Source organism: Melozone crissalis, unplaced genomic scaffold (assembly GCF_028551555.1).
Source record: "Melozone crissalis strain CALT ecotype California unplaced genomic scaffold, PUWL_Pcris_2 ptg000005l_1, whole genome shotgun sequence".
In the NCBI taxonomy this organism is placed as follows: Eukaryota; Metazoa; Chordata; class Aves; order Passeriformes; family Passerellidae; genus Melozone; species Melozone crissalis.
In genome coordinates, this window is record NW_026535783.1 from 25398883 (window position 1) to 25418826 (window position 19944).

Consider the following 19944-nt stretch of genomic DNA (forward strand, 5'->3'; position numbering starts at 1 on the left):
TGTGTCCTCTTCATAAATTCCTGTTTTTCTCTTCCTTTTAACAAATCCAGGCTGATAGAATAAATTCAGAATGTAAAACTCAGAATGGCTCTTGCAGGTCACAGACTCCAAAATTTAGAACTGGGGAGGCTTCTGGAAAACAGTTAATGGAATAATCACTCTAATCTGTCAGTTAAAGAATTGCTATGAAAGGGTCTAGGAAATATCTAGTGACTCAGATCAGCTGAAGATTCATGCCATATGGGCAACTTGTTTCAGAATTTTTCTCCCTGATCTTGTAATCCATGTACCTTTAGGGACCTTCTCTGAATCTTAGAAGAATAAGCTAGGATTTGAAGATAATCTTTTTATTAATAAATCTTTTTCATGAACATAGCCATTAAGGGAAAAAGTGAGTTCAGGAAGCAATGATATATTATGAATCAAATTAATTAACACGATGAAACCATAATCCTTTAATCACTAACACTCTTCTGAGTTTTATTTACTTATTAGAACATACAGACTGATTTAAAACCTGATATGAAAACCAAAAAAGCAGACATGCACAGCTTAAAACAAATCTATCTGAAGTTGGCAGAATTGGGTCTTGATCATAAAGTAATAGAGTTACTAAGGGTGGAAAAGTCCTCCAAAATCATGGAGTCAACATTTGACTGATGACGACCACGCTAACTAAGCCATAGCACTAAGTGCTGTGACCAAACACCTTCAGGGATGGTGGCTCCACCACTTCCCTGGGCAATTTATTCCCAGGCTTAACCACATCTCCAGTAAAGAAATTCCTCTTGATGTTCAACCTTAGTCTCCCAAGGCACAACTTGAGGCCATGTCCTCTTAGCATGTCAGTAGTTGCCTAGGAGAAGAGCCTGATTAGCACCTGGCTAGAACCCCCTTTCAGGGAATTACAGAGGGTGATAAGGTCTCCTCTGAGACTCCTTTTCTCCAGAACAAACATTCCAGCTCCCTCAGCTGCTCTTTGTACGACGTTTTCTCTATACCCATTACCAACTCTGTTATTGTACTCTGGATATGCAGCAGCTCATCAATGTCTTTCTTGCAGTCAGGGTCCCAAACTGATCATAGGACTCAAGGTGTGGCCTCAGAGTAGTGTGCAGAGTACAGAGGGGACACTCACTGCCCTAATCCTGCTGGTCACACTATTGCTGGTACAGGCCAGGATGTCATTTGCCTTCTGGCCACCCCCACTTCTGGCTCATGCTCAGCCCTTGTTAAATAGCACACCTAGGTCCTTTTCTGCCTGGCTGCTCTCCTGCCCCTTTTCCCCCAGCCTGTAGCACTGCACAAGTTTGTTGTGACTCGGGGGAAGGATTGGATGCTTGGCCTTATTGAACCTCATGCCTTTGCCCTTGGCCCATTGATCCAGCCTGTCCAGATCCCTCTGCAGAGCCTTCCTGCCCTCCAGCAGATCAACACATCCACTAAATTTAGTGTAATCTGTGAAAGTATTAAGGGTGCACTTTATCCAATTGTCCACATCACCAATAAAGATATTGAACAGGACCAACTCCAACACTGATCCCTTGGGGATACCACTGGTGACCGGTCCCCAGCTGGATGCAGCGCCATTCACCTCCACTCTCTGGGCCTGATTCAGCCAGTGTTTAACCCTGGTTAAGTGCACCCATCCAGGCCATGAGCTGCCAGATTTTCTCGGAGGGTTCCATGAGAAGCAGTGTTGAAGTCTTTGATGAGGTCCAGGTAGACTACATCCTGAGTTCTTCCTTAATCCATCCACTAAACAGGCTGCCTGGTCATGAAAGGAGACCAAGTTGGTTTGGCAGGACCTGTTTTTCTTAAATGTACACTGGCTGGACCTGATTCCTTTGTTGTCTTGTACATGCTGCGATCTCACTCAAGCTGATTTTTTTCCATAACCTTTCCATGGACCAAGGTCAGGCTGACAGGTGTCCAGGATCCCCTTCTGACCCTTCTTGTGGATGGACACCATATTGGCCAACCTCCAGTCATCCCAGACCTTCCTGGCTATCCAGGACTGATGAAAAATGATGGAGAGTTTCTTTATGAATAATTCCACCAGCTCACTCAGTGCCCATGGGTGAATCCCATCTAGTCCCATGGATTTAGGTCTAATGGCTCACAAACAGGTCACTGACTACTTCCTTCTGGATTACAGGAGGTCAGTGCTGCTCCTGTCCCTGTGTACCCACTCAGGGTCCAGTTGCTTTAAGGATAACTAGTTTTTCTGTTAAAGACTGAGGCAAAGAAGGCATTTAGTACCTCAGCATTTTTCGCATCCATGATAATGTTTCCCTCCAAATCTAATAAAGGATGAAAGGTTTTCTTTGGACTGCCTTTTGTTCTTATTGCATTTATAAAAACAATTTTGATTTTTAGCTGAGCTTTTGCCATTCTAATTTTCTCTCTACATTGCCTAATAATATCTTTGTACTCTCCCTGAGTTGCATATCCTTCTTCCAAGGATCATGAACTCTCATTGAAAGCTCCCTGGTCAGTCAGGGTGGTCTTCCATGATTTGCCTTTCAGCACATAGGGACAGCCTGCTCCTGCACCCTTTAAATTTCTTACTGAGCTTTCCTGAATCCCATTGTTATTAAGGACTCTTTCCCAAGAGATTGTTTTAACTAGTCTCCTGAACATGCTAAAGTCTGCCCTCTGGAAATGCTAGATACAGTTTGGTTTATCCCCTTCCTTACTTCACCAAGGATTGAAAGCTCTATCATTTCGTTGTCACTATGCCCAAGATACCTTCTGACTGCCACATCTCCCACCAGCCCTTCTCTGTTTGTAAACAGCAGATGTAGAAGGACACTGGTCCTACCTGCCATGTCAGGAAAGTCCACAAACTCCAGGGACAGGGCATTCCTGGATTGCCTCCTCTCTGCATTTTTGAGTTTCCAGCAGATACCGTGCAAGTGAAAGCCTCCCAAAAGAGCAAGGACTAGCAATAGTGAAATGTCATCCGAGCTCTTAGAGAGAGGCTGCCCCTTTATTCTCTCTGGGTGGTCTGTAACAGACTCCCCCTGGATGTCTGCTTCGTTGGCATTCCCTGGCCCATACCCACCAGCACCCAACCTTATCATCACTGCCCTTGAGCTCTGTAAGTCAAAACTCTCCCTCATGCACAGAGCCTCTGCCTCTGCTTGCCCACTGTCCCTTCGGAAGAGCTCATGACCATCATTGCAGCACTCCAGGCATGGGAGTCATCCCACCATGTTTCCGTGATGACAAATACGTTGTAGCTTTCCTGCTGCACAATGGTTTCCCACTCCTCCTGTTTGTTATCTACGTGCATTGGTGTAGGCACACTTTAGCTGGGCAGTCCATGACACCCCCAAATCTGGCATGTCACCCCCAGACTCATCTCTATTGGGCCTGTCCTTATCCACTTTCCCCTTCTAACCCATTTTAAAGCACTCTCAACCAGCTTTGCCTACTCACGGCTGAAATTCTTTTACCCCTTTTAGACAGGCAAACCCTATTTGTCTCCAGCAGGCCTGGTTCTGTATAAATCACCCCATAAATGAAAAAACAAGATTTCAGTTATAACACCAGTCTTTAAACCACGTGTTGATCAAGTGGGTTTCCTGCTCCTTTCAGCATTCTTCCCTGCTACCAGAGGGGTTGAAGACAACAAAACCTGTGCTCCCCTCTTCAACCAATCCTCCTAGTATCCTGAGTCCTTTTTAAATGCCCTGGAATTTCTCTCCTCAACCTCATCTCTGCTGACCTGCATGGGTAATAATCTGACAGCTGAATCAGCCCAGGAAATCTTCTTGTACTATGTTCTACAGCTGCTCTGGCAAGACTGTCATCATGTCAGCCTTGCTCATTAGAGCTGTTGAATCTTGCCAGGTCTCTCTTGGGCGTCCTTGACTCCAGAAACTCCCTGCCTAGCTCCTTCAAGTGTTCTGCCCCAGAATTTACACTGTTTGTCACTGCTATTACTGTTGTTACTATGTACTTCACCAGCTGACTCATCCTAAAAAGTAGGATTCTTCAGAAAGGTGATATCTCATTCTTTCTATGCAAGTCTTCAGTTTTCCATTGAGTTCTCATCAGCTACCTATTTGTAGACTGGCTATCAGCCTTTACAGCAAGATTTCAGAAAGCAAACACAATGCTGGATGCACACCTTGAAATATGTTCAGAACATCTGATTTCTAAGCTGCTCTTTTGCTAACTATTTTAGTAATGTAAATAAAAGATAGAGCAATAAAATTTAACACTCACAAATATATGGTTGCATTAATGTGACACAGTGCTAGGCTACATTTTGTTTTACTCAGCAGTGCTTATTAGCTTGGCTAATAATCAGACCACCTGCTACTGCATTTGGAGTACTAACTAAGCAAATAAATCTCTGTCTTTCTAAAGTGGGGACAGAGACACACTGCAGACAAACATCAAGCATTTTGCTTTAAATTATAGTTTTTCTAGCTTTCAAGTGATTTTTTGACTTTTTTTTCAAGACCCTGGACAGTTCTTTATTCCAGGTAACACTGCTCAGCAACAGGAAAATCATCAGCGTCTTATTAACATAATTCTCATGTTAAACCCAAAACATAGAGCTGTGCCTGCTCCTGAGAGGAAAATTAACTCTCTCCAAGATGAAAACAGGACATCTTCTCTATTTTTCTTTTGCTATATAAACTGAATTATGTGGTTAAGAGAAATATTTATTATTCTGTCAAATTTTGCATCATGTAAATATTTTTAGACTCACATTTGCTCTAAGACCACTGATAAGAAAATTGAAATAAACCAAGATTAAGCACTGATCCCTACAGTATAGTACTGAAGTACTATACTGAAGTATATTTTCTGCTTTAATACATTTACCCTGTAAAATATTAGTATTTATAAACATAATATTCTAGTCTAATAAATAAATGTTTTATAAAAGCCTAAGCCTATTATATTGTCCATTCTTACATCCATCAGTAAATTTCACTATGTACATTTGTCACATTCTGGGGCAATAGTACATCTATGCCTACCTGCATTCTCCTTTAAAAAAAAAAAATTCTTACTTGTCCTTCCTGGTTGTTTACCTTTGTACAGTTTAGAAAAGGTATCAAAGAAGAGTAGATTTCTCGTAGAAATCTGTGCATGGATTGGATCCCAAGTATTGGATTAATTCATAAATTATATAGAAAAGAGGGCAAGAATGTAAAGGTACACATTTGCTGAATTCATCATAGTACTGAGATAAATGAAGATTGAGATCTGTTGTGAAGAATAAAGGAAGAATTTTTGAAAGTCATGACAATGCAGTAAAAACAGATTAAATTAAGTATGAAATAATTTTAACTGATTCACATAATTGTGTCTTAACTATCACATTTGCAAATTACAAAATGCATTTGGGAAAAGAATTGAGGTAAAGTAGACAGAAGTATGGAAGAACATACAGTCAAGGAAATATTTAAACAGCCTAAATCTCTTCAGCCTTGAAAAAATGATCACAGAATAATGTATTGGTCTACAAAGAGAACAAAGTATTCAGAAAATAGTCAGGAAAGGATTTCCCTGTGAGAAGTAGACATGCATCTTGTAAAATCTGGAGTTGAAACGCCTGGAAAAAAAATAAGAATACAATAATATTAGCAATATTTTAATCTGTGGAACTCATTCTCACTAAGTTTGGGACACTGGAGCAAAAATCTCTACAGGAAGTGGTTTTACTAAGAAAACGCTTGAGAACATGTCATTACAGCTTGGAGGGCATTGTGAGGAAGTATTTGACAGATTTTCTTGATCTTACACCTTTCATCATGTACATTTACGGACAGAGGATATTAGGTTTCCTGACCTTGAACATCTATTCTTCCATACTTTGTATGGAAAAATCTGCTCCATACCCTCACTGTAATCTGCCTTTAAGCAGCAATGAAAATCCTTTTATTAGTGAAGTTTGTGGTTTCTTTCTGTTTATTGTAGCTATTCCCTGTGGCTTTCACGCAATGTATGAATGAAGCCATTGCCACTGTCCCAAGCCAAAGGAATCAGACAAAAACTCTCTCATATTGAACACTGACCAGACAGAGAATGATTGTGCTAAAATTATTTATAATATTTAACAGTCCCAGTATTACTTTTTTGAACTTCTTACTTGTAAGCAATTATCTGTGGAAGTGATAAATTAGATGCATATGAAGTTAATTTTGGACTCTAATTCATCTTACACATTTTCTTATCCTATAGAAGGTTATTTTAACTTCATATAGTTGAAAATGAAGCTATAAATCTTGAAATAAAGTTTTGTAAATGTCAGTTTCCTCTGTAAAGAAAAAGGATTCACTGAGTCCAGTATGGTTTAAATTGTTTCAGAATTTTATTTGATGACTAAATTTTTAATTAGAACATCACTGGGGAAAATATCAAACTTGTTTTTATACCTTTTCCTTGTGCATATGTTCCTTTCTATTATTAAAAACAGCACTTAAAAGAAGTTTATGTCACACTGACTTTAAGCTCACCAGTAATTCAAAAACATTTATCTGAATAAAACACCCGCAAATTTCTCAAGAGTTAATATGAAAAAAAGCTATTATAGTCATCAGAGATATAACTTTATGAAACGAAAATAACTTTTCCCAACTTCTTGTCAAGAAAAGACAAGACTATTTACACCTATTAATGATGTGGCATTTCTCTTAATCCTACATATACCTTAAACTGCATTGTGTGTTCTGAGTTAATATACAAGTCCCATTTCTGGAGAAAAAGGTATGCAGCTCTCCTTTTACAGGCAATCATCACAGCAGAATGATGAAGGGAGGATTCATCTTTTTCTTCATTCTGTTTAAATTAAAAAGCATGTTTTTCCAGCTACATGTTGAAGTGCTCACTGTGCAATCTCCAAAACCTGAAGAAATCAATTTGGTCTCCTACAGGACTCAAGTTCCCCTGGTTTCATTCTGTTCTTTGAATCATCTATTGTGTGCATCCACCAACAAAGTGGATTTATCACTTGTCCTCAGGAAGATCCAATGAATGGAGAGAAAAGAGAGGATAGTTCTATACAGATTTTTGTTCTTTTGATATTTCATTTAGGCTTTCAAGCATATGGTGCTCCTAACAGTAATGTAACAAAGTGAAAACAGAAGACAATGTTCTTCACAGACACAGAAACAGATCTGTCTATTCACAATATAGGAGTGAGATGGCTGTCATTGCTTCTGATTCTCAAGTAATGCTGGTTTCCCTATCAACTCTAGCAATTAATTCTAGGAAAAAGAAAAATATTTGCAGCTCAACCACTTATTTCACACATCACAGACAGATGGGAAAATAGTCATTGTTTGATAAATCAATATATGAGTAGCCAGGAGGACCTAGACTTCAAAGCAAACTGCCTTTAGATGAAGATGGTTAGGTTATGAAATGTAGTCTGAGGCTTTTTCACTTAGACCCATGACATTTTAATAGCTCATGTCTTCTGCAATGTTAAAATATTTGATTAAAGACTTTCTTGAAATAAGTCACTATTAATTTAATATGTGGGTAAAATAATGGAAGCTTAAAGACATTTTTTTTCCACAAGAGAGTCTAGTTTTGATTTTCAGACTTTTAGTTTCCAACTATCTTTTTCACAATGTTTCTGAGGAAAGCAGATTTTCTTTAATCCTATTGGCAAGTGTCTGAGCTCTCCAAGGATACTTTGTCAGCTGTCCAAATTTAATTTGAATCTAAGATAACCCAGCTAGCTGGAAATAATTTTTTTTCAGTTTCCTATAAATAGCAAAGTAAGAATACTGCATTTAAATTTTTATAAGAACATTAAACATGGTCTCACTAAATTGTCATGGGAAAAAGAAAAAAAACCCTCTTTGCTAGGGGTTCAAAGGAATCTTTGGCAAGTTTAATATTGCCAAATAATATTAATAATATTAATAATTTTATTTGTCAATATTAAACTATAAATTTTAACTATAAAAAGTTATAGTTTAAGCTATAATTTACAAATGTTATAAATATTATTTTTCATTATTATTATTTAGTAATAATATTATTATTATCTTAAATAATATTAACATTGTTTGAGACAAAATACATAATTTAAAAGATACACCTGTTTATTTGTTTTTTCAAAAACATTTCATTATGCCAGTTTCTTGTTTCACAGTGTTATGTGGTTTACATCGTACACCTAATGAAACACCCTAGCAGGAAACAGGAGATAATAAATGCAGATGTCATTAAAAAATGTACAACCAAACAAAAGGTGCACATCTTATGAAATTACTTTATAAAATAGCTGATTGATCACATCAATACACAGCATTGGCAAGGCCCATCAGGGTGGCAGAAAAGGTGTTCAAAATTTCAAAGACCAATATGCAAGATATGACTGTATAGAAACACATCACACTGAAATGCCCAAGAGTTCAACTGTCTGAAATAGTCCTTTGGTAGTGCCTTTTACATACTGGCTACACCTAAGTATCCAAAGATACTTAGATATTATTTCCTATTATTTATTTGGAAACATCAAATCTCCATTTACTCCAGGCTATGAAATAAAACTTTGGTCATTCTTTTCTGTAAATACACTAGCAATTTCAGCTTTGGAAGTCTTAAATTTACTTACCTCCAAGTTATCAATATAATATAGTAATAGAACATAACATAACATAACATAATGTAACATAACATAACAGTAACCTAAGCTGTTTCTCAGTAACCAGACTCTTTCAACCATCATTCTTATCCCTTTGTACCATATTCCAGCACTTCTCACCTGGTTTTCTTTCATGTATAACTTTAAAATGTATGGCAAGAGTAGATTGCCATTTAAATTTTCCATACTTCTCATCTTCACATGTCAACACCAACTAACAACAATGCACGGTACCCCAATATTTACAGTTATACACATCAAACTTGTTTTAAACACAGGTTTATCAATCATCTCTTTTATATCCCACTCTATGACCCATTCTTACCTTCTTCCTTCAGGAAACCACATTAGTTGTAGCTAAAATAATTTCTTTTATCCCTGTTCCCACACACACTGTTGTCAGTATTGACATTAAAACACCTGTTTGTCCTCATCTACATCCTCGCCTTCATCACATCTCACAATCTGGTCCTTCTTACTTCTTAATCCCTTTATTTACCTGCTTATCAATTATTATTTCCTTTGTCCTCATTTGGGACTTGAGGCCAATAAGTTCAGTGTTCAATACTAAGACTCTTTTTAAAACTTAAAAAACCCCAAAAAAACCCAAAAAAACACACCCCCTCTCCCCAAAATATTTAACAGAAATATTTTTATTATTAATACAGAATTTGTTTCAAAGAATCAGGCAGTAACTCAGAAATGTGAAAGGTTTGGATGTACGTATGGCTTCTTATGTGAGAAGATTATCTTCATGGCAACACAAAAATCACTCAAATTAAACAAATGTTACACCTAGACAATGTCTGTTGAAGTGGGTTCAGAGAACATAGATGAAAACATAAAGTGAGCAATCAGTGAGTATCAGACTGGGTAACCTGGTGTGAATTTATAGTTTATTCTGCTTTGGGCAGAAAGAGGGGCTGGATGAGTATGCAAAAATCTGAAATTATTCTGCAGTCTTACCATTCTACAAGCCTAGATCAAAGTGTGTCATCAAAACAATCCCTAAAATTTTAAACCAGTTATGGCCACAGATTTTAAGATTCTGCCATAAACATACTGAAGTCCTAGACTTTTAAAAAAATATTATGAAGAAGTTTAAACATAAGAGCTAGTTTATGAAATTTAATAATTTTTTCTCTTTCATCTTCAGGAATTATGCCTTTTGATTCTGAAGGAGAAGGTACAATTATGCATAAGCCTGCTGAAAACAAGAACTTAATGGAAACACTGAAAGAAAGAAAGAAAGACTTTTCAAACTTTAGAGGTATTTAGTATCATGAATGATACTAAATGCCAAATTCGTATGAAGTGCCAAATTTGCATATTTGTATTTACAAACTAAGCCCTTGTTGAAGACTTCTCTTCTTTTTAAAGAGATGCACAGCTCTCTTTAAAATGTGGGTTTGAATTTCATATTGAAAGTCAAGAAGCTTGGATTGGCCTTCTGCTAAATTCAGATATTCTCCAGGACCCTGCAGAAGATAATCTTCAGAAATAATGGGACTACTAAATACTTTCTTTAAACTATTATATTTCTCCAGCTCTGAAATAATGCTTAACTGGCTCTCTTGTCAACATATGTATACTAGATGTCCTGGGAAGAAATTTAGACAAAAGGTAACAGACTATAGGTCTCAAAGGAAGCTGGTTTTGCCGCACCATCATCACTATGAAACATATTGCATAGGTAAGTTTTTTTGGCCTCAAGATGGAAAATCTAGTCTCTTCATTTCCCAGACACTGAGGGATTACTTATGGTCTTGATAGAAATATATAAGATGACAAAATATCTAAATAATATTAGCTAAACATAGGTTCTATACAAAGATGTATAAATGAGCATATATAATATACAGTTTATATAATGTACAAACATAAACTCATCCAATTCTGTTACAATGAGAAAGATTTCTCATTTATAGTAAAGATTGTCATTTGTCTCACTGATGTTGATGGCTACATGTTAAATCATATGGATTATATGACACAGACACATAAAGCAGATTAAAAGAAATAAAGATCTGAGAAAGAAAAAGATTCAACTAGAATTTCAGTTGATTCATACGAAAGAAGGATACACATCTTAAAAATATTACAGTACTTCAGGAACACTGCTCAAAGGAGAAAATGTGGACTCTGAAATTCAGTATGGCTTCTTAAGGGATCTGTAAGTGGAACAAAAAAGGTGCAAGCAGTGAGAATGCTTTAAGCTCTGAGGCATAATTTGGCTTGAACATTATCACTTGTAGAGTATTTCTTCTCCAGCTTTCCCCACAACATAAAACAGGCTTTGAATTTCTCTTCCTATTTGGAATTAAAATATTTTCTAAAAATCCAAAGGCCTCTGAGAAGAAATAAATATTTCATTCAGATATTAAAAAGATGTCACCATCAAAGATTCTTGTTGGCAGACCAACTATTTATGCTCAGCAAGATCTCTTGATGTTACCACTGATGCTACATAGTGTGATTTTGTTTGGCAGCAAGTCATGATGAACCCCCAAGTTTTAAAAGCAATTCTTCCACTTTTTTGCAATGTTTTAACTATAGAATCTTTGCCCAATTTCATGGAACCTTTTACATCAATTTTTATTCCACCTTTCTGTTTGCAAAAAGCTTTTTGATGTTTTTTTGGATACTAGAAAAATGTTGCTGTCTGAAACAAAATTACATTTCCACATATTTAAAAGATTCTCTTGCTTCTAAGAACTATTGCAAAGATAAAATACTAGCTTAGGTCATCCATCCATAAAAGGAAGTTGATGGGTTTTGTGGGTTATTAAAGACCAAAATGAAATTCAAGTATGCCTAAAATGGCAGCAGTCATTTATGTAGCAAACATTAAAATTGTAAATACTCTCTTTTCAGAAATAAACCCAAAACTAACTGGGAGGACCTGTAAAGGGGAAATGTTAATATTATATTTCTGAAAGCAGTCTCATCAAAGGAACATATACCTGGTTTACCATTGAGTGGTAAATGTATAACTTTTTAGACACCTCAATCTAATTCACTCCCTACACCCCTAGATTGCAGAGACCTCAAATGCAAAGGATGAATAAACTACTTGCACAGATTATCAAAAAAAAAACTTATCTTGAAATGGAAAATAAAATTATTGTAAACAAAACAACTCTAGATACAGACAGTATTCAAAGGCAAAAATAATGCACGCCAGTCAAGCTGAAAACAGAAAATACAAAACAAACAGATGATGAAAGCTAGATAAAAAGTATGTGAAAAATAAGAATGAAGGGAAGGGAGATAAAACAAGATCTGTGATAAGTGTCATAGAAAACATGTACAGCTCTGAGATCAAAATAAGCATTTTGATGCTGTAAATCAAGAAACAAATGTTTGATTCATCATATGAATGAAGTGAAAAGAGGAGGAGGAAAAGATCATCCTAAGGCCAACATTATGAACAAATATTTTAAGGCAGAGGAAAGAAATGTGGAAGAAACAAGTTAAAAATAATTAAGTCAAATCAGGACATGAGAAATCATTATAGGCTGGGTAGCAAGATGGAAAACATGCTGATATATTTAAACAGAAAGTTTTAATTTGTGGAGTCCTATAAAGTAGAGGAGTAAAAATTGTATGTACCTTAAAAGATTGGAAGAAATATCTTAGGTTTGTTCAGGGTGGCAGAGGAGGCAAACAAAGCAGAGATAGCATTTTAACTGCTCTCAGACACACAGAAAGAATGGCATATTCACCAAATGCAGAATGTCCTATTCTGGGCCGACTACACACCTTCCTCTAGAACACAATTCAAGTGCACAGGATAATTATTTTCTGTCAACACTCCAGTAAAAGTGGAATATAGCTCATCAGCCCAAACTGATTATTAGTGAGCATTTGAAGTAAGGTTAACTTTTCCTTGGCATTAAATTATGCTTTTCTGAGAAAAAATATACATGTTTCTTTGAAAATCTAATGATACAAAGTCAATGTGTACTTTGAGTGAATGGCCTCATCTTAGAAAATCTTGCTTATTTCAGGCATTATGGAACAGTAGATTTGGGACTTCTGCAATAATGCAAAACTCAGAAATAGCAATTAATAGCAAGAAAATTTGAAAGGTGACAAAATTCATTTTAATGGCAATGCGAGAGGCCAAGTAAATAAGAGATTTCAGAAAGAAAGACAATTGAAAGGGAAGTTTCTGGTTTTTTATTATTTACAGATAAAATAAATCACTTAAGAAAATCAGCAGAACAACTCAGTATGCTATTGCAAGTTCTCTATTAATTATCTAACAAATGCATAATTAGTGATCATTCAAATATTATTTTCTAAAATCTGTTGGATCTCTCATTCTGTTGAACTTTTTGGGACTTAATCTCACCTTCCCTTTTCCCTTCCACTTTCCTAATAAACAATTGCAGGAGTTGAAATGGTTTAGATAATTATTCAAAATTCATATGAATTAAGTAAACTTGATGTTTCATGCCAGGGATTCTGTCTCCTTGTCTTTCTTGAAGACTCTAGGGGAACCCAGCTCTTCCAGTCTTCAAGAACTTTCCCCAGCAGCTACAAAAATAGTTGAGAGTGGCCTTGATATTAATTGGCTAGCACTCATGGGTCCAAATGGATCTGGTTTTGCCCCTTCAGTCAAATGTTACCAGTTTGATCTCCTTCACCAAAGATAAGCTTTTTGCACTCCAGATTTCCCCTCTGGTTTCAGGCATTGGAGATTCCTGAAGAATGGCCTTAGATAGACCAGTCAAGGATTCTTCTGTTTCCTTTTTTAGGGCACCCCCAAAATATTCAGCAGCTAATCCATGCTTTCCTTTACTTTGCCAATGTTATTGGTGTACTTAAATAAGACCTTACTGCTGCCCTTCATAGCCAGACTCTGCACCTTACTTGTGCACCCATATTTAAGGTCACCTTATTCACAACACTAGTTACCCTTTCAGATTTTTCACAGGTTGTGAACCATTTTTAGAGGCAGAATAACAACTAAATATCCTTTCATCATAACAGTGAATGTTAGGTTTTACACTTCAAAGATATGCTCAATGCAGTTCTGGAAAATCTTCTCTGATTCTGAAAGGTAAGAAAGCATGCATTTTTCCTATTAGAACACTAAACTAGCTCTATGTTTTTTGGTTGTTTTTGTTTAAAAAACATATATTGATGTTCCTCTTCCTTGCTTTCCATACTTTCATATTTTTAATTCACACTGCAGGTTATTCCCTTGATATAGTTGAGACAATGAAGTTGGGATTTTTTCTTAATTGTTATTTTAACAGAGTATTTGTATACATCTTTATCTTTTGTTTCTAAAGTCAGTTGAGAAATAAGTTTAATAGTCACCCGAACTCATAAAAATTTTAAAACAGAATGGACAGTTATCATTTAAAAGGCTTTTCATCTGTTTTTTCACCAGATTTTTCAAAGAACCACAGTTCCAGCACTACAGATGAAGCAGATAGTCTTTAAAATTCAGAAAGCATTTTCTGTCTTCTGTCCTGTCAAAATTGTGAGTTCTGAGTAAGAAGAACTCTTTGCTGTTAAATCCCAGGAAAAACGCTGCAAAATTCACGGACAGAATATTTCAGTAATGCTTTGAGTTTCTGTGTTTCCCACTGGAAGCATACCTGAGCACGAATCCTTAATGGAACACACTGTTTACACAATACAATTTTTTCTCTAAAATATTCTTTAGAGCCATTTTGTCATTTAACCAGATAGGAAGGTTTTGTATGTTTTGCAATCAGGAACATAGAACTCAGTCATATAAATGCTCTTTTTAAATATATACTGTCATTAGCTGTTTGTTTTTTTAAAACTGGACTGGAGAAAACTCTTTATATCTATGTGCAGAGTTTGAAGTAAAAGTAAACTCATTTTGAAAACTGCAGTATTTCATATTCTCAGGGAAAACATGGAAAGAGAAGTCAAAGAAATAAATGCCATGTGAACAGGGAAACTTCAACTGCAGAAAGAAAAAGACCACAAATCTGTTAAAAGTAATTAACTCATGTCCAAACAAATTTGAAGCATGTGCTTTAAGTAAAATGAAATATTTCATAGTCTGAAATTTCAAGCTGTTCTATGTAGAATATTATCCTTCAGCATAAGATCTCCTTAAAATCCTTCCATTAAATCTAAACAAACCTCTTCTACTCGTATTCTTAAAGTAATCTTAACATTAAATTCTGATGTATGTTACATACTTTTTTGCACTAAATAAAATCAAATGCTGTTTAAAAAAATCTTAATTTCACTATCTCTTCAGGGCAGTATTTCTTACAAGATCAAAATGAGATGGTTCTACGTAGCATCCTTCAAGAAAAAAATTATATATGGAATACAAGCTCTTGAGTAAGTAAACAGTAAATAAAGAACCCCGTCTGAAGAATGACTAGTAGTTTATGCAATTCAAATTTAGTTGTCTTGACCATCAGGTCTTCTAAGATCTTAACACTGATTCCTATATTTGCAGGTTTCTATTAAATGGGTATAAAGAGGATAGCAATGATTTATGAATTAAGGGCTTTTTATCCTTTCTGACAATAACTCCTCCACTCCCAAATCTTTGTTATAGGAACAGTAAAGCCAAAGTCTTTGATCTGCCTGACCTTACTGCTCCCATCTTCTCCTGGTCTTTCCCGTCTATTTTATTTTGCTACATTTGACAGTCATGAATACAGGCAGCAGAGGGGACTTGGCCAGGACAGGTTGATCACTGCTAGGGGATGGGCTGGGCACCAGCCAGCAGGGTCAGGAACATCACTTGTCTTTTTTGGGCTTGACCTCTTTCTCACTCTCTACTATTACTACTTGTATTAGTATTAGTAATAGTAGTACCTATAGTAGCAGTGGTAGTATTACTATTGCTATTATTATTACTATTATTGTCTTTAACATTAACTCGTTCTATCAAAACAGGTACAAGGGTTGACAATCTCACTTCTTAAAATTTTCATTTATAATTTTCTGCTTTCAAAATTTAATATTCTTGATGTTGCATTTGGGTTTTTTTGGTTGCTTTGTTGGTTTTTTTCTCAGAAAATAAAACAAAGTAGCATAATGAGATTATGTTAAAAAGATTGATTGGAAAAAGTCTTCTTTTCTCATGCATCCTGATAGATCATCAAAACTGATTCACTACTGCATGAAGATTTATTCAGGAATGACATTCCTAAATGAGATGTTCAGTAGAGCTAGATTTTCATGATTGAAATTATGTGAGGTAAATTAGTGCTAAGGCAGGTCAATGATCACATAATTGGCTCAAATTAACACTACTACTAGCTGTGAAATTCTTTATTGGCAACTGAGTGACACTCATGAGAGTGCAGAATTCTCATTTAGATTTGAAAACATCAAAGCAAAATGAAATATTATTATTTAGAATAAAACACAATGCCAGCTGAGACATATACCATAAATTTTTTTGTTGTTGTGTGGAGTACTCAGTGACAGATCTTAAATGCCACATTAAGGAGTCACATAAATATCTAAAGTAGGCTGGAATGGTGATAAGTGGCATGATCAGATTCTGTACCTGTAAGTAAAAAGAATGTGATCTTCCCATTTGTATATCTGGACATAATTGTAGATTTTGCTGTCAACTGTCATTAAATATTTCATCCATTCCCAGTGTATTTTGGCACAATATAAAAGAGATTACTTATATCACATGCTGAAAACCAAGTGACTTTGACTGGATTAATTAAGGCACATTATTTATTCTTAGAAGGAATTTTTTGCAGAGAAATAAAAGAAAAAAAATAGCTAATTATATAACTATAGGAAAACCACTGTTTACCCAAATGTTGCTTTTCATGAAAAATGTCTTTAATTTAATATAATTATTGACTTTGATTTAATTCCAACTCCAAGTTGGAAGTTATCAGTCCTTTATTTCTACTCTAAGCCCTATTTATTTGCTTTTCCCCCAGAAGATTATAATATAATATAATATAATATAATATAATATAATATAATATAATATAATATTATGGAAGATTAAAATCTTCAAGGACCAAAGTATGTGCAGCACACATTCCCTTTTCTGTTCCAGTACTTACCATCTTCTATAAGATCTGGTTAATTGCTTTGGAATAGGGATCACCAACAATAGTTTAGTGCAGAGACAATATTGACTTAATTTGTAACAAGGTTTAAAAGTTTATATTAAATATTCACTCAGAGAAAAACATTGCAAAGTATTTTGTAATTATAAGACCCGTGACAAAAGGAAGCTTTGATATTTCTCTTTTGGCTGGTCTATGAGATATTAATGGTATTTAATGTGCAGTGAAAGGCACTGTGAAATGTACATTGAAATTCTTCATTATTCAAATATAAACTTTTTTTTCCTATAAAAAATGGTTATGGGTGCTTTTTTCTTAGTTTTTTCACTAGCTGCTCTTTCTTTCCTCACCAGTCTCATTACCATTCTTTGAATTTAAAATCACCTATTAAACAAACCTCTTTAAATTACCTACTTAAACAAATAGATGGTAAATCTAATATTCTGAGTGATACTTGCTAATTTTTGTTGAGCACAATCTATGCAAATCTGCACAGCTTGCCTTCTCAGACACTGTTCTGTAACTGTAAAACATAATGACATTGAAATCACACCTTAATTCATGAAAATTAGCGCATATTTTTGTTAAAATTTGAAAATAGCACTGCCAAGAAATCCAACTTAAAATGCAAGATTTTTTTAATATTCAAAGAAAAATTATATTATGTTGCTGAGAAGGTAATTATTCCATTTATTAATTCTAAAACTCTGTTCCCAAGCTTCATAAGGACCTCATAGCAATGTGTATACCAGTCTTCTCTGGACACATTAATTTTGTGCTGGCTGATGCATGTAAGGCTTTTTGAAAAAAGTTCTTGAGCTCTAGTGTTTTGAGAGTTCACGATAATGATTCACACAGCTTCACTATCCAAAGTAAATGAACCACAGCACAGTGAAACAGTGTCAAAAATGATAATAAATATTTCTGTAATTAATTGCAGTTTTAATCAAAAACGACACTAGCAAAATAAGTAGCATGTGATATCCAGAAAATTTCTGTATATTCGGACAAAGCAAACAGTAGTACATCAAAAACTGACTAACTGAAATGTTGTATAATTAAATATAAGTGTAAATGAAGAAAGAGGAGGATTTTAAATTAATTTACAATCACAGTCTCTTCTGTGAGTAGTCATACAACAAGATAAATCTGAGAAACATGATAGAGCGTCAATCCCCAGTCTGAAATCTCTGAATTTTTTTTCCACTTTCGAATCATATACATTTGTTTAAAGCAACAGGCACATGATCCCTTATTACCTAACTTTTTCAAGGAACAATGATTTAGTGTTTCTAATTGCGTAGGTTCGTTAAAAGATACATTTGAAACTAGCAGCTGTTTACAACATGTATTGTTTCAATTCCCATGGAAGAAAATAAGTTTAATTTCCTTTTACTCTCCTTCGCAATCGCTGCCAATTCACACTGCAGTTACCAAGGCATCACTTCAAATTACCGCAAGTGAAAACAGAAAGAAATTGGCACTCAGCATACATTCCCCAATAACTTTGTACTGACCAATTCACGCCTGTAAAGGATTCTTTCCTGTCTGACAAGAAACGCAGGTCATGTTCAGATATATGAAAATAAACATTTTGTTTACTTCCCACAAAGCCACAGATGGAATTGATTTCTGTGTTCCTTTACAAAGACTTGAGGATTAAAGGAAAGCAAAGGCTGGCCGTGCTAAATGGATGACTAAGTATACTTCAAATATCTTTTTGCACAGTTTTCACAATTATTGATAAAAATTTATTGTTTGAAGTTGTTTGCTTATATTTCTATAACAACCATCAGTCACTATGCTGTAATGATTTAGTCATTGATAAATTGCATAAATTGTAAAATATAACTTTAAAAATTATTTTCAAATTAAAAATTCAGTAGAATCTAGAGGTATTTCCTGTTCCCTCAATTCTAGAAGAAGCTGAGAATCCAAGAAGAAATAAGGAAAAAACAGAAGTTATAATTAAAAAAAAAAAGTAAATAGGCTCTTTCCTCCTTAATTATTGAGTTCTGATTTTTATGATAATTTGGTTCTGCACTGCTCTGTGTATGATGGTTGTTGCTGATCCAACTCCCAATTGTTTTGTCTAAGAAATAGAGCAAAACAGATAGATCACATCTTAATTGAAATAACACTTTCTGTAATTTTTGACTTTCAGTGATTGCATAATTATTTATTCCAAATTAAAATCTTTAACTTTCTTCTTTTGGCAGTCTAATTTTAAGCTTTCCTTTCAAATATTTGTAGAGAGGAGACCTACTTGAACAAGCCATTTCATGCAACTCTAGAAGTTGTGAGTAGCTGGGAAAAAAAGATTTGAAAATAAAACACATATTTATTTTTTGTAGAACAGAAGAACAGAAGAACAAGTACGTATAAATTAAAAGAAAAAAAAAGAGGAAACTCCACTGATTAATTTCAATAACTGATTTCATAGGTCTGGCAATTTTTTGTCATGCCCTGTGAAATTAAATATCTATAGAGATTGAAATAGAGAAAAAACGGACATATGTGTCAGGGCTTCTTCTACCTAGTAGCAATTTGGCCAGTAAAACCAGTTTGTTATGATGCTTGACCATATCAATTAATGAGAAAAAAAACCAAACAGGCAAACCTCACTGAACCCTGAATTTCAGTTAAAATGGCCTAAGATTAGCTCAACAATTATTTTCTCTTGAATCGTAAGTTGTGCACGTCAAGTTGTGCTAAATATTCTTTCATATTTATGAGTTGTGTTAACAAAAACATAGGCTTTCTACTTTGCCTGAAGACAAGTGTGCTGTTGTTAACTCTGGTAACACCTATTAGAAAGTAGTCTGAGTAGACCAAACTTCATTTTTATCTGACAATGTATTAGGCATCAGGTAATTTTCTGCAGTGAAATAACTGGTCATCTTGGAGTGGTTGAAGATGCAATGTTGGTTCTGCTGCCAGAATGCCCACAGACATCAGAAATGGGTAGGTTTATCTGGAGATAATGTATATGGATGCGGTGAAATCCCTCCTTGATCACACAATCACTACTTTACAGCAAATGCAAACCCATAGCTATGCACCATGTATTTTTGGATGGTGTTTTTATATACTCAGTGAGTTAAAAGAGGTATATGTGTTGAACTCCATTGAGAGATATTTCATATTCATCCTTTCAGCCTTACTAACTGGATGTTGCATGGCAACTTACACAGGGTTTATTTAGAGTGAAGAATGTTGAGAATGAAAGGTTTTAAAAAACCCATGCCATGACAA